We start from the raw sequence: 25,120 nt of genomic DNA, 5'->3' as shown, positions 1-25,120 counted from the left end.
TAAGGGTTCTTATTGTCATTTCCTGAATTCATTAGAAACCGACACGACCTGTGCTATCGCCGAAGGCCTGTGATCAGCGAAGGAAGAGGGGATGTCAGTTTTACAGGCAGCATTAACACTGTGTTAAGGAATCACAATGTTGGAGACCGTCAGACTGCAGGACTGTGGCTGCAGGCTTGCTCTCTCCCAGCGCCTGGCGTTAAGAAGGGCACTCGAAGCAGCGCGCACCGTGGATGATCTGAAGTGGCACGTTTCCCGACTGCACTCTTTCAGTGGGCCGCGCGCGGCACGTTCCTCTGATGAGATGGAGAGCTGCTGGCAGTGAGGGCTCGCGCGCTCTCTCCGTTTCGCCTTCACGGCTCGCCTTTCCACCTCTTGGCGAATAAGGAAGATGATGCAGCTGTTTCTGAATGAAACGGCCGTGTTCTCGTCCTTTAACGTGATTTTCCCCCATTTCTTTGTGCACATTTAAGTTGTTTTTAACGTCTATATATTTGTCTATATAATTTTGTCATCATTTGTCCTTTTAACTTCAGGCTTAACAACATGATATTCTAGCTGAATTATTCGGTTCATGTTAAACAGTTTTTAAGGACATAGTTAAGGTAAGCAATCACCAGTTAAAATGGATTGCTGTCTTCAAGTATGTGCTTTACACGTCATCAATTAACTCCTTAGGATAGCTAGACAGCAGGCAGGGTGATGTGGCAATTAGCTCTGCCACTTCACAGGTCTTGGGTTTCATTCTGCACTTGAGAACCTTCGGTGGGGAGTTTGCATGTTCCCCCACGTTTGTGTGTGTGCTTCAGTTGAAGCAGGTGCTTCAGTTTCTGTCCACTTCCCAAATACTTTGTGCCAAGATTCGCTGGTATCTCTGAAATTGCCCTGTGATATGCAGCAACATTTTATCCAGTATGTGGTCCAGACTGGCTAACCTTCCACTATAGCATCTCAGATGTAGTGACTTTTACTGTGGAAAGAAAACAAATAGTTTGTCCAGCAATTTTTATTAACAAGACTGTCCATAGAAAAACAAAAGGTTAAGAAAGTATTGCAAAACCCATCCATTCATTAAAAATAGGAAATCAATTCACCGTGTTGTAAGCTCTCCAAAAATCAAATCACATGAATGCATCTTTGCCAGCATCTTAATCATGATGCACAGCTCAGAGTGAATCAACTGCAGCTTCAGACTTGTTAGGTCTTGCTTTGGACTGAGTTAAGTCTCTTCCACAGGTCAGCAGCTGTTGGTGATCTCATCTGAGGAGCCATGATAGGGCGAATGGCTTCCTAATTTGTAACCTTCTTAATAGACTAGCCCTACCACCAGTTTTTTAAATCAAGGGTGCCCAGCTCTGGTCCTGGAGGGCTGGCACAGCTGTAGATTTTCATTCCAGCTTTTAACAACCTAAATCAGCTCGTTAGTGGCTTAATTAGATCAAATTAACAGCTTCTCTCAGCTCTGTAAATGCTTCTGCTGAAAAGATACCTAGAAAAACTGCAGACACAGCAGCCTCTCCAGGACCAGGGCTAGTTTGGCCACCCAGCACAAAGCTTGAATTTGTTTGGAGGAGAGCAGTAAACATGGACAAATATAGATTTCTTCCAGTCCAGTTTAGTTCTACTTCTCTAAATGTAAAAATGTTGTATTCCCTTGGATATGTTTAATAATAAAAGGCTTTAGACATCACCCCCTACTAAACAAAATGAAATATGAAGTAGCACAGGCACAGTTTATATGATCAGCACTACGCCATTCTTGTTTTATACAGTAGAAGAGTCTAATTAAATGTCTGTATGGCACATGTTCAAAATTTGATGTAGGACCAGTTTCTTCTCACAAAATATTTGCTCTTGATCCTATTAGAATCGACATCGAAAGACCTGTGTGTCATTTTAAATCTTTGTATATCAGGCCTGTTTTAAGTGGGTTATCTGCTTCCTTAAGACCACAGGCATCTCCCTTTCCTTTTCTTCCCTGCAGAATTCCGTAGCACTGACTGCATGTCGTTCCGAGTGACAGGAAGCGAGAGGAGACAGTAAGGAATTTTAAACAGCTGGAAATTGAAATAGATTCTCTTTCTATTGATTTTTTCTTGGCTGCTGTAAAAAGCCTCTCTGTATCCCCATAAATTATAGTTTTATAGCCCCAGCCTCCTCCCATTAAGGCCCAGATATCTTCATGGACGTGACTCAGTGGGACACAGGGTAGTATAGGGAATAGGGGAGGTTGGAGGGGGGGTGGGCTTGAAAATGGCTTGACTGCCATGGACTGGAGTGGGAGGCAAGATGTTCCATTACTCTCCTTTTAAATAGTTCCTGCTCCATGTCAGAGTAACATCATTGCATGTATTTTCCATTGCAGTCATTCACACTGCTGTGTATAAAGAGGGGCATTTACATCTAAATTGCATCTGATGGGTTAGATTGTTTGTTTTTAATACTTGATTGCACAATTCATTTGCTCATTGATCTGCTTACATGTGAATCCCAATGGAATTGTGGAGCGGATGGAACACAAGCTCTCTGATAGAGCAGCAGCCTGACGTTCAGCTGCCAGCCCCTCCCCTATCTTCTGGGTGTCATTCACCTCTAGAGGCAGCCCAGAATTATAGAGCCACACAGAGGAAAATCCCAGAAGATGTTTTTTGCCTTTGCAGTTTTGCTGTGCTATACCATGCACTAACCTTTCTTTGCCATGTTATCCCATGGGTTTTCCAGTGTTCCAACATGCTTCCCTGTTCTTTACCATGGTTTTACACTGTTTTTGGAGCGGTGGCACTGTGACTAAGGCTCTGCACCTGTGGCTGGAAGGTTGCTGGTTCAAATCCTGCGGCTGGCAGAGGAGTCCTACTCCATTGGGCCCCTGAGCAAGGCCCTTAACCCCAACTGCTCCAGGGGTGCTGTATAAATGGCTGACCCTGTGCTCTGACCCCAAGCGTTTCTCCCTGTAAGTGTGTCTCATGGAGAGCAAGCTGGGGTATGCGAAAAGACAAATTCCTAATTCACAAAATTGTATATGGCTAATAAAGTATCTTAATTTCACTCTTACTTGCCCCACTTTACCTGAAGCGTGCAACTGTAAACTTCTAAAAGGGGTTAAAGCATTGGCAAAGTTCTTGTACTTCATCAAAAAGCATTAATCGAGGATGCTTTGATCTAACTGGGCAACAGACACTCCAGTGCTGGAAAAGATTAATCTGATTCTTATCCAAGTCAATGAAGGAGCACTTCAATGAACTTGAACACTCTCACAAGGCCAAGATGTGCTGGGCACAGCTTAAAGATAAAGAATTGTCACCTACAAACGCAGGCTGGAGTCTTTAACTCTGGGTAGAAGAAACCCAGAGTTAAAGACTGCTGTTATATAAGGAATGTCTCCATGACGGGGTACACGTGATACCTAAACACGCCCAAGACACCTCGACACATACCACGTTTGTATGCCCTGCCAGGAAAAGGATGCCTCAAATCGAACACTGTCCACACCCCTGACATCATTCAAGGCTGTGCAGAGGGACTTGTAGGAGAAATTAATCTTTGTGAAAGACAGTGTTTTCAGGATGAATGGAAGCCAATTACAGCGAAGTAGCTTCCCTCCAGAAATCAATATTTAATTCCGCTAACATTGATTTGTCTCTTAGTTTTCACACATTGTTTCGTTGCACTCCCTGTCTTTCTCACTCTGTCGTTCCCTCTCTCTTCTCTCTGGACTGGCTCACTTCCTCTGGCCCTCATTTCTTCTATTCTTTTTTTCCCTGTCCCCCCATCCTGCCCCCCTTTGCTTTAAAAAAGTGATCTTTTTTTCCACCCTTGCTGTAAATCACCCTTGTCTTACTCTCCCATAACTCAATTACCTCGCCTCCAGTTCGGGCTGAATGCAGTTCAATAATCGTTTATTGGTCTGCCTCTTAAAGAAGTACTGCACAACTGAGAAGATTAAGTCTACAAACATCGGTTGCAAAAGGATCTACTGTATTAAGATAGTGAATGAAGTGCACAAGCTGTCTGGTGATAGGAAAACGCCTGGCTACAATCTGGAAGGTGGTGTGCTTGCGTTTCTCTGTGATGCTAGAAGCCTGGTTTCACACTTGTGAGTCAAAGCATCTGAACAGAGCTCAGTGTGCTGAGCTGAAGTGTTTCAGGCAAGGGGTTTGCATGCACAGCACTTTGCTGTATGTTTGGCCAGGTGAAGGCTCTAGTACAAAACTGCATTGAGAAAGCAATGTTAGTTTTTTCATGCTTACAAAAGGAAACAGTCAACACCTTGTTGAGGATTTAAAAGCTGAGACGTCTCAGACGACTGTACAGTGAGATCTGTATTTTCAGCTTCACAAGAGTAGGCGTGGAGGTTGGACAGCAAAAGATGGAAAATTGCAGTTTGATGGAGGCTTAATGAGCTGCAGGGTCTTGCATGAACTGCGCTGCCAAGACTACATTAGGTATTATTTAATCAGCATGTCTATATGCAAAATTTACTCAAACTGAGAGAACAACCACCAGGCTTCCAGGATGTGATGCAAGTTTATATGAAAAGGGCAGCATCTTATAAAAACCATGAAAACTATTTCAAACTGCTGCACGGTGAGAGTCTGGCTCACGGGAGAAGCTCAGTGGTTAGAGCGCAGGGCTACAGGAAGCAACATGTTTGTCTGGATCAGCTCCTCTGGAGTATGTGCAGTTCTGCTCTCTGTACACCTCGGCTCAGCCCCTTTAGACAGGCAGGCATCACTGGGGACTTGAAAAGGTTGGAGTAGAAAATTATGTTACACTGGCTGCTGCCGGAGGGCTGACCTTAATACATTTCCATCGAGGGGAGAGCCCGTTCACTAACAGGCAAGCTGACAGGACTCGCATTCTGTGTGATCGATCTTCAGTCGCCATCTGGGGATTTACCCAGCGGAGGGGAGCCAGGCAGTAGGGCTCGCACTAGATGCAAGACCGTAGAGAGTAGGACAGCTGAACGAGGAGGAAAGCAGCGTGATTGGTACCTTTATAAGAAAGTGGGAGGTGTGAATGTAAAAGGACAGCAGAGGATCTAGACAGAGAGGAAGTACAACACCATAAATAAAAAATATATCACTAATGCAAGGTACACAACAAGATCATCAGCTGCCTTGCACATTGTGGCCAGGCTCTGTGAGAGATGGTTTTCTTAACTCAGTGCATTTCAAACTGCATTAACACTGTAACCATAGCGATACTCATAAGTAGTGTCTCCCTGGCAGCTGCTTTAGATGTAACCTCTGAAACACTGGATCCCACTGCCTTCCACACTGCATCCCAGAAATCCCACACTGCTACAGAATACTGTAGTCCAGCACACCATCACTGAGCAACTGAACACCCTGCACTCCAGCACTGAGCTACTGAACATACTGCAGCCCAGCACTCTGACAACACTGAGCTACTGAACACACTGCACTCCAGCACTGATCCACTGACCACACTGCACTCCAGTACTGAGTTACTGAACACCCTGCAGTCCAGCACTGATCCACTGAACACACTGCACTCCAGCACTGAGCTACTGAACACCCTGCAGTCCAGCACTGAGCTACAAACTACACTGCAGCCTAGCCCTCTCATGGGGAACACATTGGTGCCCAGCTTTCTAGGTTTAGTAGCTCAGTGAGTTACTGAACACTCGCAACCATTCACTCTAACACTGAAGTGATGAATACATTAATCTTCTCAATACTGTAGCTCTCCCTTTCTAATTGTGATATCAGCTGCTTGAGAAAGCTGTCACAGCTGAGTAATACTCCTCAATGAAAATTTGTTTTTATATAATGGAGTAGCCCCTGTGAAACAAAAAAACCTGCCCTACAGATATGCACTGAAAAATCTCCAATCAGCGCTTAAAGCATCAGGGCACCATCCTCCAAACTGAGAAACCCACATTTTCAGTTTGCTTTGTTTCTGTTTTGTTTCATGTTTACTTTTTTAAAACCCCTTAAATTGAACAGAAAATACCCTTGAAGTTTACGTAGTACTTAGAGCATAAACTTAAAAAAATCTCTGGTTGTTACTCTTCTTTCTTACTCGTGCAAACCCACCTTTCCAAAGAGCTCCTCCTCATTCACGAGGGAGTCTATTATTTCTAAAACAATCAGCTCCACTCAGCCCGAGACGCAAGCAGGCACAGGAAGAGGGATTTGTGTGAGCCAACACTCATCACTTCTCCAGCTCGTGAGTCACGTCGAACACTCCTGACAAAAGGCCAGGATTGACGTGACTGAAGAAACAAGCCTGCACTTCATTCAGGTCGCAAATTCCAAAAGAAAAGTGGAGCGAAATCAAATCAAGATCAGATGAATCACTGATGCTTTGTGTGCCGGATGATATTGTGTTGGTTTTTTTTTTGTCTGTCTTGGCTTTACTTTTAGGAATGGCACAAGAGAGGCGAGATGGAATTAATGAGCTGCTGTGGGACTGAGCGAGTGGGCTTCAGGGCTCGGGGGCTGAGGAGGAGAGGTGGGCTGGAGGTGTTGTGTGGGGGAGGGCGTAGGAGGAGGACAGTGGAGGATACTGGGTAGGTAGGCACTGGCACACAGCTGAACGGCTCTGGCTTTCCTGTCTGAAATTGTTTTGTGAGGGCAGTGTCGCTCGGCCACATCAATAACCCAGTGGCGCACGTCCTCCATCAGTGCCTTCTCCTGCAGCTCCACAGATGCCACGGGAATTTATGAACCTCCCCCATCCAAGCGGAACTGCACAGGGATGCCGAGAGAGGTCAATCTGTCACAGTTTGGGCTCCTGCAACACCACCACCACAGCAGAAAAGCAGTGGCTAAATTTTTTGGAGAGACTCTAGGGTCTGACTTTCAGAGAATGTCCCTTCCTTCCTCTTAGGAAGCCAAGCAGTTCTTATTGAACTAATCAGTGAATGAACTGAGCATCCATTCAGCATCTTTATATAGCCTGCTATATTTACTGAGCTTCAAAACAAACATCCCAATCTTTCCATGTATGCTTTCAGAAAAAGAGGAATGCAGATTTTAGTTATTCCTAATTTATTTTTACTTTTAATGTGAGCTTTCTCCCACAGTCTGAGGACATTCTGTCCAGGTTATTTTGCATTTAGAAAATTGTTCCCTGTCTGTGTGTCCACTGCCCTGTGATGGACCACTGTCCTGGCCAGTGTTTTCACTTCCTTGTGTCCATAGTCTGATCTGACTAACGGTAAACATGTTTTGAACCCAGCAGTTATTTAAAGTAGATGCATGTACTGCAATACAAAATAGAACAATACAACAGCCCAAATGAAGGTTTACCTTGGTAGATTTACCACAACAATTTTGCATTTTTGTTGTGGATTTACTGTTTGCAGTTTCTCATGGGAGCTTTGCAGTGGTTTCTCATGGGTCCGACATGCTTTCACTGTGCCTTACTGCACTGGACCATGAGAAATTCAAAGTTAAACTTTCATGATTGGCCTGTAGGCAGAAAATGTCCTGCAGGCACTTTACAAAAGTAAAAAAAGGCAACTGAACCAAGTTCCACTCCACAAATTTATCATGTTCCAGGTACACACCAATCATGCAGGAATGCACATTTTTCATTTCTATGACAGCGTGCTCTCACATCTCCAAACAGAGCTGTCACTGGAGATCAGGGAGAACAGACAAATATACCTCTGTCACAATTATTTTATCTGACAGACAGTGACTGTCTAACTTCAGACTAACTCAGTCTGCACAGACTGCATTGCATAATGGAAAAAAATGTAAAATTTTGACGAAGACCCCTAACATCTGTGAATTCTGTATTTGTGAGTTCTGGAAGTTTTGTTTTACAGTATATGTGAATGAGCACTGTGTCAAGGGTCAACAGTCAAGGATGATGCTAAACTGGTTAGACTAGAGATTGGTTGTGTTCATTGAGCTGCAGTTGAGCTGATAATGGGTCACTGTTGACCAGCTTCACATTACCCCTGGTTGCTATGAATCGCCTGTTCTCAACAAAAAAGGACAAATGGGAGAGTCTTTATTCTATTACTTTTGATTTTTTATCTTTAATTACGCTGACATTGTGTCTTTTAAAATGAAAAATTCTCCAATTTAAAGTTCAATAGTTTGATCAAATCCTAATTAGTGTGAGGATGCAACAAAGTTTATTGGAATACTATGCTGAAAATATACTAATGGAAAAAAGAAATGCAACATTTCCTGGATTGAGAATATTATAGTTATAGTTTATGTACTTTCACAAAAAGTTGTCAGTTTATTTTAAGCCCTCTGACTAGCAATACAGCTTGTGCAGTGAGGCATTGCAACTTGCCAATCACATGAAAGCTCGTTAGGTGCACTTTTACCCAACGAGGTCCAGGTGGAACAATGCCTGATCAGGTCAGCTTTTAAAAGGCCTTGATTCAAAGCTTAGGTCACTACAAGAAAAAGGCCACACTTAGTCAGTTTTCTGTGCATTCCATAATGCCTCAAATGTCACTAGAAGCAAGGGAGAGGGCCATTGGCATGCTGCAGGCAGGAATGTCATGTGCCAGCATTGCCAGACACTATGGAGTAAGCTGCTCCACTGTGTCCTGACTAAAGAGAAGGTTTCAGCAGACCGGCAGGAGACCACACCAGAGCAGGACCGACACATCAGACAGGTCCATCTGAGAGATCATTTCAGATCTGCCTCCCGTACTGCTGCTGAAACTGCCCGCAGGTACAATGCCCGCATCAGTGACAGGTCAGTGAGGCTCCATGCTGTTGCCCTTAGAGGTCAGAGGCCCCCTGCTCATACCTCCTAGACATCACACTCGACTGGCTTGGGCCAGACAAAGGCTACGATGGACTCGTCAGCAGTGGCATCAGGTCCTCTTCACAGATGAGTCACTCTTCAGCCTGTTTCATGCAGACTGGAGGAATTGTGGAGCAGGAGGTGTTGCATTTCTTTTTTCCATCTGTATATATTTTGACATAACGAGTCTGGCAGAGAAAAAGTATTCTCTGTGGTGTATTAGGGAAGGATTTTTAGGAACATTTTTGAAGTACAGAACATTGAACACCAATTACTGAAAACTGGACAAAAAATATGTTTTAAGGTTTGTTTTGTATGGCTCCTCAGTCACCTTGAAAATCTACTGCTTTGTTTTTTTAAAAAGTCCAGGAATCTTGAAAGCCAGTGTAATTGGTCTTGTTTGTTTTACTCTGTTTCTGTCCCTGAAATGTGGATGTTAAAGTATCATTGATTTTGGGGGGGAGAGGAAAAAGAACAGGATACAGACACAGGTTTCGGAACAGAAAGTATCAGCTGGAATGGGAGGGAGATGTAATTAAGATACTGTACGAGGCTTTTTACAAACCATCCCTGTCCACGCTTCTTCCTGCTTTCCTAGTATCTCTCTTGTTTAATCCACAGAGGCCTCACTCTGTGAGCGCCTGCAGATTGTAGCAGTGAATTAAAAGCCGTTATTGAAAATGCCCAGGAACTGTAACCAAAGAGAAATTGAGCCATTTAAAACATTACTGATCACAAGTCCCGTTTCAGCAGCTCAGTTTGTTGATTTAAAGAAATGTTCAATCATACCTCAGCCTATTACATACCAAGCCACATCTCTGCTTTTTTGTACAGATGGAAGTACAGTAAGCAGTGTTTTTGTGCATGAAGTTCTCCCGCTGATTGTTTCTGACCTGGGTTTTTGTGAGACACCCTCAGTGGTTGATGGCAGCGGCCTTGACTGTATAATCTGTGCCTATCATACAGCAGCATGACTCGAGATTCCCAAGGTTCCTGTTCCTTCTGCTCATTTCATGTCTCCAGCTGCTGAGTGCTGCTGAGTGCTCAGAGCGGGCGAGCTGGAGATTGACACTGGGGGTTGGGGTGAGTGGCGCGGTTCAGGGACAGAGGGTGCAAAGGGAGAGAAGACATTGACAGGAAAAGGGCAGAGATCTTGTGAAAAGTGACAGATGGAAAGAAAAAAGAAAAAAATAGGCTAAGGGAATATGAGAGAGGGCATCACAGGAAGAAAGTCCGTGAATGTTCTCAGAAACAAAGGTTGACACCCAGAGTGCACATATGCGCCCAAGCACGATGTACTTGTGAGTCCTTGGAACTTTAATCTGATGAACAGTTGCCTGTCACTGAAGCTGCAATGTGAATAAACATTTTTGTCGTTTCTGGTAATAATACCCTCAAGTGTTACCAAAGAAGACAAATTGAATTTAGTTCCTCTTTGACCCTCTGTAGGTTTAACAGGGGCCACAAATTTACAAATGATTACAATCATGCTAGTTACTACTTGAAAATCAGTAAAAAATATTAATGGGAGACAGAAATTCTGTGAAGTAGCGGATGTTAATAGATCCAAAGAGAACCAGGTTTTTCAGTACCTATCATACCAGATACATCTCCCAGTATTGAATTAACTCTGCGCTTTTTGGGGTTTACTTTTCTTTTGCACTACTATTAGAAGCTTCCTTTGCATCTTAAACTCTGGGTGAAGTCGCCATGGATGAAAGGACCTGCTGAACAACTGAATACAATGTCGGTTTCCCTTCTCTCTCGGCCTTCTCCATCTGTGAACAATTCTGTTTGCCCTCAGAGTCTCCAGCGTCGATGGGCTGGCGGTTGCCTCTTTTTGTGTGTGATGCCTGTTGGATGAAGTTCTAGGGGGTGTGTAGCCGTTAAAAATGCGTTTTGACTTATTCATAATTAATGGATTGGCAGTTAATTATAGATAGGCATCACCATGTGTGCTAATTAAATTCTGCTACAGTGATAATTAATCTGACTAGATTCCCTTTTCACTTCGTCTTATCATGACGGTCTGCAGAGAATACAGTGTGGACTTGCTGCCTGACTCTTCATGTTTTAATCCTTCTTCCTTTCTCAGAGGCGTGAGGGTCACCGGGGCCACACTCGTTTCACAGAAATACCATGCTGCTGAATGGGATGTCATCGGATCTCTGTCCCTAATGAGCCTAATTAATTCTTATCTCCCCATGGTTCCACAAGGGCAATATACTTTGAAGGTGATCATGGTGTTGCTTTTGTCTGTATGAATTCGAAATAGCCAGAGTAACACCCTGAATAAATCATCAGTCGTTCATCAGTTCTGCTTGGATGTGCAGGAAGATTGAGGGCATGATCATGTGCTCCTCTGACACACCCAATTGTTGGAGCCATTTGTTACTTCACGACAAGCTGCGAGCTCCACATAACCTGATGAAAGAGTTGGCATGACTGAGAGGCAGTTCATTCCTCACTGACGTCACTGCAGGCAGCATGTCCTTCACTGCAGAAAGCACATTCTTCCCTCACTGATTTCACTGTGGGCAGTACGTCCCTCACTGATGTTGCTAAGGCAACACGTCCCTCACTGATGTCAAAGCTGACAGCTCACCCCTCACTGAAATAACTGCAAACAACTCACTCCTCGCTGACATCACTGCAGACAGCTCACCCCTCACTGACATCACTGCAGGCAGCTCACCCCACACTGACATCACTGCAGACAGTTCACCCCTCACTGACATCACTGCAGACAGCCTGTCCCTCACTGACATCACTGCAGACAGTTCACCCGTCACTGACATCACTGCAGACAGTTCACCCCTCACTGACATCACTGCAGACAGTTCACCCCTCACTGACATCACTGCAGACAGCCTGTCCCTCACTGACATCACTGCAGACAGTTCACCCGTCACTGATGTCACTGCAAACAGCACACCCCTCACTGATGTCGCTTCCAAGAATTGCTGTTGTGCAGTAAGTCAAAGCCATACCAGCCAATGCAAAACAGATAGTATTTAACCAGTTCCACACACTTGCTTAGGAATCCCAATCACAGTTAGTATAGTAGTAGTAGTACCTTTCTTGGATGAGCCACGTGGAGCCTGACATTTCATGACATTTAAAAAAATATATATATTCTTTAGTTATTTTGTAATGTTTACCCACCCATTCTGTATCACCAATTATGTCTTTATGTCTTTATGTCTTCCCCAGCAAGTGCAGGCGGGGTCCTCCAGTCCACACGTCCACAGGCCATGCAGCATTTGACAAGCCACCAGCTCTTCAGCAGTACACAGGAGGTTCAGCACCGATCACACCAGTGAATCTTAAGTTTAGAGAAAAAGGCCCTTTGCAGATGAAGGTATTGTTTTTGCTTTGTTTTGCCCCATACATATTACACAAAAAAACGTGTAGATGCATTTTGTTTTTCATCTTAAATTGTTTATTCGTACTGTTTATTCTTATTGAAATTGTTTATTTCGTCTTGTGTTTGTGAAGTACAGAAGAAAGCGAGCTGGAAACAGACAATGTCCTCGCTGTTCATGTTCGTTCCCCATGCAATAAAAAAGGATTGTCTCGAGGACAAATCCTTGAAGAAAATGGAGAGGGAGAGAGATAAAAAAAATCATGCATTCAAATAGAGTAATATGTTTCTCTGCAGCTTACTTAAAAGAAAAAGAAAGAGTTTAGCCCTTGCTAAAATGCAGCTTTACAGGGATCTCTTATATTATGCCCCCTCCCTATCTCCTTCATTGGGGAAATTTAAAGCTTCCAGTCCCAGCTTTTTATTTTTTTAGACCTTAATTTACACCAAAAACCAGAAGAATTCCCATCTTTACGACAGGACGTCTGATGGGGCCCAACCACAGCTCCCCTCTGCTGCCCCAGATACCCGGTCTGAAATTGACCCGCGGCAGCTCCCCTCCCTCCTCGGCGAGTCAGAGGCTCATCTCCCTCTGCATGCGACCTGCGCTGCCTCGTGCAGGGCTGTCTGCTCCCAGCTCTGACAGAAAATCAATGGCCTGAAGCCCGAGAGACTCAGCACATGGATTTCCGATACACAGCCGTCAAAAACAGAACACAGCACGGTGACAGCTGGGCCTTTGGCGCGGACCTTTCCCCTTTCGAGAGAGGGGTGTGTCGGCGTGCGGGCCGATCTCACGCCCCTTTTTAGCGCGGCGCTGAAGAGGAGGTCACATGAAGGCAAGCTCTTTGACCTGAGACACTAGACACACACGCTGGGAGTCAGGAGAACACATCAATGAATTAAAAAAACCCATATTGCAAAAAATGTGTAAGATGGCTGCACAGACATTGCAGGCCCAGTGATACTGTATGATAGGAAATTACAAATGCATTAGATATTTTTAACCACCTGTTTGGAGTCTCCAGTCCGACAGGTGACACCATCTTCAGAGACAGGCATAGCCAAGATATCCTCTGCTTTCCACATGGCCAATCTAGAATGCAGCCAGCACGTATTTGTCCTGATGACGTGCTTGCTGTGACCAGGCATTGCATGGGATTTCTGCAGTTGTGCCATGCTCCTGCCATATGGTTTGCTTCCTCATTGTCTTCCACAGTTAAACCATGTTGATTTAAACATGCCAGTGACTTCTTACTCCATGATTTCAATGTTTTACTATATTTCACAATGTACCTTTTACCATAATGTACCTGCATAATATACAGTTGCCTTTATACTGGCGAAGTGAGTGGAGAAGCTGTGTGCAGCCCTTATTGATTAGCACCCAGACTGAAATGCGCCCAATTAGAGATTCAGGGTGCTATGCTGCTGTGAGTGGTGGACTGAGCCTAGGACTCCCCTAGCCAGCCCCATGCCTGAATTGTGCTTATAGCGTTTCCTTTGTTTGCTATCCCTTTAAAAGGATGGCACTGCTTAGCTAGGGGCAGAGACTACCAACCCATTCCTGGGCCTACAAGGCCCTGCTTTCCAGTCTCCCAGACATTGATCCTCTCGACCCCTGTGTCGTTGTATTAACTACCCCTGATTTTGCCTCTTTTCTCTCAGCCGATTCAGTTAATCTCTTAAGTAAACTAACCATTCACTTGAAGTTGACCTTTTGCGTTTGTTTTCAGTTCTTAGACTGCTGAGAGATTTCAGTCGGACTATTAAATGTCACATATGACTTTTAAACAGTGTCTAATTGGATAAGATATTACCTGCTTCCAGGAACAAGATCCTTGGATCTGGTCAGCAAGCTGGAAGAAGCCCATACGACTAAGATGAGCCTGATGGCCTGGTCTTAATTGCAATTATGTTGCGGTTTTTTAAATATAATTCTAGAGCCAGGCTGCAAAAACCCCAATTTACCACTCTCCATCCACTCCCACCCCCCAAAGAGACCTTCTTTTCCTCTCAACTGGCCTCACTTATTTATTACATTCTACTTCTGAGTGATGGCTCATCACTACCGACGATCAGATCTGGCATTTGTATTCATTTATCTGTGTGCTCCTAATAGGGTCTCTTTTTTCATGTTGCTATTAAAAGAATTCTTATCAGTCTTATCAGTCCATTATACTGGAATGTACTCAGGATACATCGTTGCATTTGTGTCTATATTAAGAGGAAATACTTTACTACTAATTTGTGTATATACTAAATGTTAAAGCATTCCATCTTTACATTTTTATGTCTTCTTGTCTAGGGAGGACAGTGAAACCTTCTATGTATTGCCTGACTTTTCTTGTGGAGAAATATCAGAGAGGGCATCAATAAACAAAATAAAGGTATATTGTACAGTTAATTCTTTCATTTTAAATAAATACATTCTATTATTTTTTGCATTGATAGCTTTCAATAGCTGTTTCGTAATTACAAGATGTACCATCAGGGGCATTCCCAAACAGACTTGAAGCTGAGATAATGTGGCTACCCCACATAAAAACATCACTGGATGTCACTGGAGTCAGGGCCACAGCAGCAGTGAAAAGCTCTTCTAAGCTGTTTGTTATAGCTGTGCTCAAGAAGAGCAGGAATTTCTCCAGCTGAGATGCTGAGCTCAGTGCAGCAATTTCAGTTGGAGACTCACTAACTAAAGGTCAGGTCTAATCGGCGTATGGAATTGATAAATTGTTTTGGTTACAGTGCAATAATCCAGCCAGTCACAAGGGGCTCCCTGATGTCTTTCCACTCAGATGCACAAGTACAGTAACACTCACTGAGCCATACCTACAGTACCTCCAAACACACACACAAACAGTCACTGCATTTCTGTAAGAAAGCAAGTTCAGTTTGCAGATGACTTTGCTTTCAAATCAAATGCGATTACAATAAAATGCATCATCCAGGAACTGATATATCCTGGTGTAAGCAGCCTGCCCCAAGGGCATTAAGGACACAGGCGCCGGAGCAGATAAGTTCCATTTTAAGCACTGGAGTTTGTGGTTGTTTTAGTAATGGCTTCTGCAGAGAGATGTTTTATGGTTCTGGTAAGGATTCATAATAAAACATTTAAACTTTAAGGAAGACAGATTAACAGGGCAAGATTAGCTAATGCTGTAGTGGATGTAGAAGGGTTTTTCTTTCAGTGAAATGGCCTCTTCATCTTTCACATTTTCGGAAATCATTTAACTTAAATTGTGCTGTTTAAAAGACAACTTAGAACCAAAGATTATACCATGGGGAATATTTCAGTTGAATTTTATGACTTTAACTAGACATCAAATAATAGCACAGTTTTATGTGTTTATTGTTATTCACTGAATCTTATAAAACGTGGATCATTAAAACTAATTTCTGATGTATTAGCCTTATGCCACTGTGTCTTATTCCTCTTTGAACCTTACAGAGTTTGTCAATACAGTAAATAAAAGGTGATTTTGTACAGTATTTACATACAGATAGTAAGCATGGCCGGCCACCTGCCTCCCCAGTCTCCAGTTAGAGCTTCTGGTTAAGGGCAGAATATTGCAGTTCAACGGGAAGAGAATGAACATTTTAATGAACTTTCTCTCTGAGATAGAAAAAGTTAGAACAGCTCTGGAGACTGTGAAGCACAAAACCTAGCAAGTTCATTTCTACTGTAAATTTAAATATTACACAAGAAAAATCATAACACAGTGGAAGTTTGGTAAAATGATGGCAAGCAAGAAGAGGTTCAGAGAAGTTTGCCACTCTATGTAGGAGACCATGGCAAAACACAGCAGGAGCACAAGGGGATTTCATATCATTCCACATCATTGGGCTCTGCAAGGTTAATGTTACCAGTTAATGTTCTTAGTCTGATTTTGCAGTGGTTTCAAAGTACAAAAAAATGTCTCTTCCAGTTATTCTCAGCTATCATCCCGGCTGTACCTGAAGTAGATTGTGAGTTTAATATTCATTTATGTCCTTCTCTGTTGATATATTCTCAAAAATGGAGCTTTCTCCAAAAGGGTGTGAATGCAATCAAAAAAGGGAATAAAGAGCCATAAGCTTCTGTTTTCAAGATCTGCAAGTGGGAAACATTATTTATAGCTTCCATACTCATATTGGGGATTCTTCACTCTTCATCATTAGCAAATCACCGTAGCATAATAAATTCTCAGTTGGAAGCAAATCTTTATGAGCGCTCTTTCCTGAATTAGTTTCCGCAATCTGGCTTCTTCAGTTGAGGAGCCCAGTATGAAACGACCTTATGCTGGGAGGCATATGTTATTTACATTAATGTGAGATTCCAGCTTCAGATTTTCTTAATTACCTCAGATTGTACAGAATATACAGTTTGATATTCATTCTAAAAGAAAAACTGTTTTTTTTTTGCATTAAAAGGGAAACACCTACTGGTATGTGCTGCCTGTATTGCTCTGAGGTCAGTTCAGCATGGACCAACAACATGCATGAACTGAAATCTACCTATCCCTGTTGTCAAATCTGATAGTGTGTAGCTGGCTCCTCGGATCAATTATTACTCAGGTGCATGTGTTCCCTGCTCAGTGAAAGTACAGATGACGCAGCAAAGGCTGTACAGATGTATCCTCAGAATTACAGGAAGGGGCAGAAAAAACAGTTAATGATTGCACCATGAACTGGGAGGGGAGACACCATTGTATGAAAAAGACATACAATAACAATAAGGGATATTAACAATAAGGGATTGTCATTTGACCACAGAAATACAGGACTGCCTCCCAAGACATTTGTCCAGAGCAACTTAAATTCGTATCCAGTCAAGAGGCAAAGGCTGCAGATAAAAGAATTTAACTGTGTTCATTCTGTGAAGGGAAAGGTCTACAACAACAGAGCTCCTTTCCTAGATGGGAATTCTCTGTCGCAGAAATTGCTGGGAAAGCTCCAGCTCCCTAACAGCCTGCCAGGGATTCCCATCGCTGAGCCGCTCCCCTTGGCTCTGCTGACGCTGAGACATTCTGGCAGGGTTCCAAATTCCAACCCCACCTCCTCCCTTCTCCCCACCCCACACCCCACACCTCACAACGGCTTCCCCCAGCAATCAGTCCTCCAGAGACTATCCCAGCATTCCTGTCTGTGCCTGTCTGCTGAGTTCAATTAAGATTCCTGGCAGGGCTGCAGATAAGCTTTATTCCGTTTGATAGCAGGCAGCAACTAGGATTAGAAATGAAGTTAGTACAGGCTGCTGGAAGACTGGGACTGCGGCGAGGCTCAGTACAGGCTGAGAGGGACAAAATGGCAGTAATAAACAGTGACACTTAAATATGAAGGCTGAGGGACTTAAGAGTTGTTAGGGAGTAATATGGCCTAGCAGTTATGGTTGCAGAAAATGTTAAACAAACAGACTTTCCCAAAGCGGACTTTGCACATCGGTTTACAAAAACACTGTCATACTGCATCTCGCCTTGTAGTTTCCATCCTATGAATGTGCATGTCCACTTTATGATGTGTAATTAACTCATTACTCAGTCTTAACAAACTGCACATTGGCCAAATGATGTATGTTCCCCCGCTCCTCATTAGAGGTGGGATTTCCTCCTATACCTTCTTGTTCAGATGTTTTTTGAAAGAAACGGGCAGGTGACAAAGATGCCACAAAGTCAGACATCAAGAAGTGTTCCTCTGAACATTCAGTGTCCCTACCCGGCAGCCCCAAGGAAGCCAGGAGAGGAGAGAAGTTAACACTTGCTTTTTTTTTACATCCCAGGGTGAAGCAGCTTAAAGCCATAAGCAGCTAGCAGTAAGGTTTGGCTGATTCCCCAGTAATCCTCTTTCCAATTCAAATCGGGCCTGATCCACGCTGAATCGAACCCTCACCTCACGTCAGCGAGAAGGGACTGCTGCAGTTCTGAACAAACTAAAGGTTACAGGCCACTGTGCACTTCTAGCTCGTTGGGTTGCTAGTAACTAAGTGATCCGAGGATACCATCCATCTATTTCTTGTGAAAGAAGACAAGACATCAGTTTTGGCAACTGAGCATCATGTTCCAGACTCCCGCAATCCTTTGAGTAAAAACAAGCTCCAGTTCCCAGATTTAAATGCACTTCTATGAGTGTCTGTTGCTAGATAACACAGTAGCAGGAGGCGGGGAGCGATCGGACACACTTTCACAGGATACTTTTCAGGAAAACCCACTCCACTCTCTTGTCTGACAGAAATGGTAGAAGCGTGTTAAGATTCGGTAACAACTCAGGTTCAGGAAGGCAAAAGCCATTTGTTTTGTTAATATTTAATGAGCCTGATACATGTTCCCGCACTGGCAATGGATCTTATTTAAGAACACGTTTTACACAAGCAGAATGTCCAGTTTCTTGTTGGTTTCAGGTGGAACACAAAGCACAGGGGAGAAAACTGACCAACAGAGGCAAGAGTGTGGAGCCGTAGTCAGTGTTTTGAGGGCTCAAGTTTGTGGGTTCGAATCCCTTGAGAGACACTGCTGTTGTGCCCCTGACTGTGCAAGATGCTTCATCTGAACTGCTCCATTAAAACACCTAGCTGTGTAAATTGGTTGAAATGTATGTCACTTTGAATAAAAAGTGTCAAAATAAATAAGTAAGCAGTAAGATTTGAAAAAAATCTCCAGTTCCTTTAAAAACTGTTTGTTTTCTTTGTAACTTAAAACTCGCAGGGATACATTCTATAACATGTCTTTCCTTGACTCTCAGACCTAAAGAAGGCTCAGCAGCTGAAATGTTGTTTCTTCTTTTTGCTTTTCATCATGGAGTGAACCTTTACTTGTTTCTTTTTTAGATCCATACAGATTTATATGAAACAGCATTCACAAAATTCTACATTAAAAAATTCAGTAGCTACATGTTATATTAATTTATAATGTAGAATACCCTAATATGTTGGGTATGTGTAATACTGCATTGCCTTCATATGAGGCTGAATATTTAAAACTTGCATTTTTAAATAAAATGAATTTGACAGTTTTTTTTATTCCTGATCAAGATCTGAAGTGCTGCTGTTCCTAAGTGGCGCAGAAGCATTTCACAAGAAGGGTGCCTTACATCGAAGCTGGATAGTGGGTGTACTTGTGACAACTGCAGCTGAGCTAAGAGATTTGAGAGGATGTAGCAGTATTGATGCAGTCAGGTGATTTAAATGAAAAATGCATACCGAAAAAGCTTTTGTTTTAAAAAAAGAGTAAAAAGTCACAAGGAAAGCAAGAAGAGTAAATAACTGTTAACAGTATTTTTTTTATGAACCTGTAAAACCTTACATGGAGCCATTGAAAATAAAAGTTTTTAAATTAATTCAGACTATCACACAGTTGTATTGAAGTATGAAACCCTTTTTTATCTGGTGTATTTGACAGGCGTAACTAATGTTGGTCATGGTCTCAGATTTGAAATTGAATTTAAATTTAAATGAAACTGGCTCTGATCTGAGTGTGTGCATGTCTGTGTGTGTGTGTCTGTGTGTGCCCTGTGATGGACTGGCATCCTGTGCAGGGTGTACTCTGCCATGCGCCCGTTGCTTGTCGGGATAGGCTCCGCCTGTCCCGTCACCCTGAATTGGATAAAGCTACTAGAAAACGGATCAATGGATAGTTTCCAGCTGTAAGCGTAAGTGCGTTTCTGTGGAGAGCTTGCACGATCCTTACCAGTGACTTCGGCGATCCAGGCTGATAACTCATCATTCTGAAACGAGAGGATATAGGAAGAATGATTCCCAGTTGAAATAAAAACCCTCATGAGTCGCAATGTGCATTAAGAATGCCAAGGAAGAACAAGTTTAATTCTTAAACATTTTGGCATGAAGTGGCTTCTTTCTATTACTCCTTTCCTCTTAAAGCTTGGAAGCCGTTGTAATCAAGAGCTGCCCTCCTTGCCTGGCATGATTGTGTCTAGATGCACACAGAGTGCCTTTTATCCTGGGGTGAGCAATCAGAAATATTTTGTGCGGTCTGCTTAAGTGTATTAGCAATGGGAGTGCTACAGAAAGAGGATGCCAAAAGCACAATTAATTAATGTACTCTGCGTTCTCCCACATATCTCTTCCTTCTGTCACAATCAGGCCATTAGGCCTCTGTCTTCATCTTTCTCCTTTTGCGCCTTGTGCTTTTAACGACTTTCAGTGCGCTCCATCACACTTCAAACAAAGTGCCCGGCAGTCCCCGAGTGCCTGCGGTGGAAAAAAATCCATCGATCGAGCAGAGTCACACCTGCTGTAAATTACACTGATAAGCCTGCCTGGGGCTCTGCTCTTTGGGTATTGCAGCTCACTGTAAAAAGAGGGAGTTGGTTGGTAGGGGCCTGTAGATTCCTGTTCTGGGATTTCGACCTAACACTGTTCCTAAAACAGGTGAGGGATATAAATAAGGTGTGTGAATCAGGTTGTTTGCTCAAAAACACAATGCCCAAGCTATTACAAGTTTTGCCACACTATCATGCTATTTATATTTCAGAAACGCCTGGACCATTGCAACTGTGAGGTTTAACACCAGCTCCTGCAATCTGCTCCTGCTTCACAGCTATGGACTCCAGTAGCTCTGCACGGCTGTCATTTCCCCCAGTGTAGTATATATTGTGCAATGCTTCTCTAAGACGCAATTTAGATAAGATAAAATCACTTTATTAGCCATATACAATTTCTTGCATTAGGAATTTGTCTTTTCTCATACCCCAGCTTGCTCTCCATGAGACACAGACACAGAGACAGGCAGAGAAGCTTGGGGTCAGAGCGCAGGGTCAGCCATTTATACAGTGCCCCTGGAGCAGTTGGGGTTAAGGGCCTTGCTCAGGAGCCCAACAGAATAGGATTCCTCTGCTGTCTGCGGGATTTGAACCAGCAACCTTCCTGCCACAGGTACAGATCCTTAGCCACAGAGCCACTGCTTCACCTTTTTAAAAAAAATATATATATATTTTTTTAGATGTATCAAATTATTTTCCATGTAAATTCTTGTTCTGCCACACAATTTAGCTATTACTCCACACTGAGTTTGTAGCATACTGTTCTGTCTTATTGTGGTTGAATTTTCCGTAAATTGCCTTATAAATTATTATTTGATAAATATAGATTTTACTTATTATTATATTACAGTGCTGTTAATAATTTAGCAGACAATTTAATCCACGGCAATTTACATTCATAACAATCAATGAACTGGAAACAATTAACAGAGTGAAAGAGCCTAATGTACAGCAATATAAAAATAAATATATGGGTTCAGATGTTGATATAGCAACACATCAATCAAAAAAAGTTTTTTACAGGTGTATTTATTATTTGGCCTTGTTTTGTTATGGGAGATTTTAAGTTTAAGGATAGCTTGTCCGTTTATTCTAGGGCCTTCTTCAGCAGACAGCAGTGGCTCTCTTCCTAGAGTACAACACCAGCCTACTTTAGCTACAACATGGCTGGGTTGCTTGTTCCAGACCCCCGCAACCCTTTGTGTAAAGACGTGCCTGTGACCCCTGTAACATGCTATGGTAATTTCCAGTCCAGTCAATGCCACAGACACTCCTGCTGCTCAAGTGTATTGGGGGCTGTTGCTCTGAAGTAAATGAAGCGTTTCTGTGGTATTCCCACTTGCTCTGTTTGCCTCTCTCTAGTCCTCTCTTTGTTCCTCCAACATTAATATTCTGATTTCCGGCAGCCTGCACATGAAACACTGAGCTCAGTGCTACTTGAAAATGAAGACAAATTATGAGAAACATGGTTTGAAGGCGGTGTGTTGGCGTTGTTTCCCCCCCTCTCTGTAAATAATAAATTACAAGCAGAACAGCAGCTCCGAACACAGTTTTTGCGTGGTAGAAGAAACCACACTGGGGAAGCACAAACACACAAAACACACATGGCCCCAAGGATACCTTGTTTTCTCTGCCTGTTGTTAGGGCAGTTAATGCCTCAAACTGCTCTGGCGGGCTCATGTACTCAGACACACAGCAGCAGTGTGTGCACACTCCCACGCTGAGCCAGAGTTTCTCTGGAGATCACCAGGCATCAGAGCCACATGCACACACCCCCACACAAGCACACTAGTGCCCTCTGAAGGCTCCACATCATGAAAGCAGTGGGCTGCTCTTTGCATTCCGCCCTCATCTGAGACTCTGTAGTCACACAACGTTCCCAAAGGCAAAAGCAATGGCAAAGCGCTTTCTTCTCCGAGGGGCTTAGATTCTTGGAGTTAAGGACGTCAAAGCTGTGAACAGACGTATTATTAGGTACAGTACAGTAACACACTAAGTAAAATGCTGTGCAGTGCTGCTACCAAATTCTACAAGGAGGATTACCGGTTAGGTAAAGAAGATGCAGTGGACAATTGCATTCCACAGCACATTCTTTATAGATGTTGCAATATGTACAGTAGGTGTATTTTAACCCACAATTATTTGAGTGGAGAACTGCATCAACATGCGTTGGTTGCAAAGAAACAAGTAAAGGTTAATTCCACGCTGAAAAAAACTAAAGAGGAAACACAAGGCTTTAGCTCCTGAGTCTTCTTCCGGTGTCAAATGCCTGAATAAAACATCTGAAGAAGGCTGAATGGCTGAATCATTGTGTTTCCTCTTTGGTTTTTCAGCATGGAATTAACCTTTATTTGTTCCCTCTCGGTCATTTTAGAATTCTAACAAGCACATGCATTACTCATGCTTGCTGTGGATCTGGAAGCATGTTTATTACTGGGCTCCGGTGGTTGGCCTCCAATACCCTGAACTTCAGACCGATTCCTGTTAAACATACCTGTTAATAATAATAATAATTGCTTACAATTACATAGCACTTTTCTGGTTACTCCACTCAAAGCACTTTATAAGATAATATCACTTTATTATCCATTTACAGTTTCTTGCATTAGGAATTTGTATTTTCCCATACCCCAGCTTGCTCTCCATGGAACACACAGACATGTAATGGGGACTCCCCTCCACCACCACCAGTGTGCAGCCCCACCTGGATGATGCGACAGCAGCCATAGTGCGCCCCTACTCTTTTCAAGATACACCCTGGGACCACAGAGAGTCAGGACCTCGGTTTTACATCTCATCAGAGGGATTGTACCTTTTTAGAGTATAGTGTCCCTGTCACAGACTGCAGGGTGAGCGCCCCCTACTGGTCCCACAGACACCTCTTCCAGCAGCAACCTTAGTTTTTCCCAAGAGATCTCTCACAACTGCTTAGCTTCAGTGGGTTGTCAGGTGTGAGTTGCAGGATGACATGGCTGCTGGTATGTGATTTGTCTAAATCTGTTGTCATGTGAAAATAAACATCAGTTGTTAAGCCTGGCCTGGAGAACATCCAGAACCCAGAAAACCTTTGCAATGAAGTTACTGCTGCAAGTCAGGTGGCATAATCACTTACTTCTGTGAACTCATACTGTAGATGCATAATCTAAATCTGCATATAATTACATGTGTCATAGTTTCAGTTTTTAAATTTCCATATGAGTGACTTGACTTAAAGTTGAGGTGGAACTTAAAACTCACCAAAGCTGTGATATATTTTGATTGTTTGCAGGATAAAGTGGTTTTTACAATGTTGCCAAGAACATGCAAAATAATTTCTGTGTTGGCAGATACTGCATTGAATGGGTTTAAGCTAGCTGCTGCTGTATTGCTCTGCCAAGCACAGAGATGCCCTCAACAGGCTATCAAACTTAAGAAAAGGCTTTGCCTGTTTGTAATACAGTGGACGTGTCACCGTGGTTCTGTACCTGAAAGCAGGTGTGTTATTGGTGTGCTGCACGTTCAGTTGCACTAAGGAAAGGGTACATAATTAAAAAAATGTAATAAAGCACAAAGCAGATAGATTAAATCTGCTGAACCTGTCAAAATATTTGCTCTCTCTTTCTAACATCTGGAAGATCAAACTGTATCCCAGCTGTAGGCTTGCTGCACACATTGCGATGGTGCACAGCACTGGAGGCTGGAGGGGAGAGGTCTCCATCAGCCCTCATTATTGATGTTACATGAGAGGTGGTGAGGCGGCCAGGCAGCAAAGTAACGAGGCAGCATGCAGTGACAGCAGCTGTGACAAACTCTGCTTTGCTCGTTCTTGCCCCTTATTTCTTTCTTCCATCAAAACCTCAGGGATCCCCAAACCTTGAACCACATGGTAACTTGGGTTTGGCCACTGTCTTTCAGAGAATGACTTTACACAGACAAAGCGAAGAGGAACAAAAATGATGTCTCAGTGCAGTGGGAGTTACTGTATGTCAAGACTTCTCTCGGGAGAACAAGATCTTTCTTTCTCCAGGGAGGGGCTGTGTATTAACAGCTCAGAAAAGATAATTCCCCACAGTGGAAGAAATCATAGCCTTGGGATGGATAGCATTTCAATTGCGTAGCTCTCTGGAAGGTTAAGTACCTACACTTCTGAACAAGCAAAGGACCATAATGCAACACAACAGCACTATCCCCATATTCCACTTTACTATTTTGAACTGCTGGGTTGAAAACATTTCTGTAACTTGAGCAAATAACCTGATGAAGAACAATACCTGGTGTTTGGGACTGATCTCGACCCACAGCCCCAGCACTGAATCTTCTACCTCTGGTCAGAAACTTGATCTTCCAAATGCCCAAGCAGGCATTCTTACTCTCTCTCACACACACCGACACTGGCAGAGCTTCAATGGTAACACTTCAACACACTTCATGGCCACAAATTCCTACTTCATTGTCACTGAAGGAAGCAGTGAAACACCTGAGTAACCCAAGCAAATCCTTACATCTCTGGAGATGTTCTGTTAAGAAATGATGTAGGTCAGACATGATATTCTAAACACCAATAATACCAGCTCCAAACTCATTATAAAAAACTGACTGCTAATTGTTTTTTGGTTTTACTGTGTTAACACTGTTATATTTTAACACTGTTGTGAAGGTTCAGTTGTTTACTGAGCAGTGCCAGCAGAGGAATAAGGCTTTTCCAGTGCAGGCTTGTTGGTACTGGAGGAGAAAGGAGAGATCAAGGAAAAGCTTTTTCAATATTCTTTCTATAAG

The 25,120-nt window shown here is 43.1% G+C and overlaps 3 long non-coding RNA genes across 3 annotated transcripts; all 3 read left to right on the top strand.

Moving 5' to 3' along the window:
- Positions 1 to 10,780: 10,780 nt before the first annotated feature.
- LOC138216028 (uncharacterized) lies at positions 10,781 to 13,213 on the top strand. Its single transcript, XR_001477949.2, has 3 exons — positions 10,781 to 10,982; positions 11,962 to 12,109; positions 12,593 to 13,213. It is a non-coding gene; the product is annotated as an uncharacterized lncRNA (long non-coding RNA).
- Positions 13,214 to 14,421: 1,208 nt separating this feature from the next.
- On the top strand, positions 14,422 to 20,680 carry LOC107076818 (uncharacterized). The gene is made up of 3 exons (XR_001477951.2): positions 14,422 to 14,502; positions 19,119 to 19,262; positions 20,578 to 20,680. It is a non-coding gene; the product is annotated as an uncharacterized lncRNA (long non-coding RNA).
- Position 20,681: 1 nt separating this feature from the next.
- LOC138239151 (uncharacterized) lies at positions 20,682 to 23,319 on the top strand. The gene is made up of 3 exons (XR_011189576.1): positions 20,682 to 20,978; positions 21,462 to 21,604; positions 23,000 to 23,319. It is a non-coding gene; the product is annotated as an uncharacterized lncRNA (long non-coding RNA).
- Positions 23,320 to 25,120: the final 1,801 nt, after the last annotated feature.

Source organism: Lepisosteus oculatus, chromosome 5 (genome assembly GCF_040954835.1).
Source record: "Lepisosteus oculatus isolate fLepOcu1 chromosome 5, fLepOcu1.hap2, whole genome shotgun sequence".
Lineage (NCBI taxonomy): Eukaryota > Metazoa > Chordata > Actinopteri > Semionotiformes > Lepisosteidae > Lepisosteus > Lepisosteus oculatus.
Note: the sequence above shows the minus strand (reverse complement) of the source record. Positions and strands in the feature narration are given on the sequence as shown.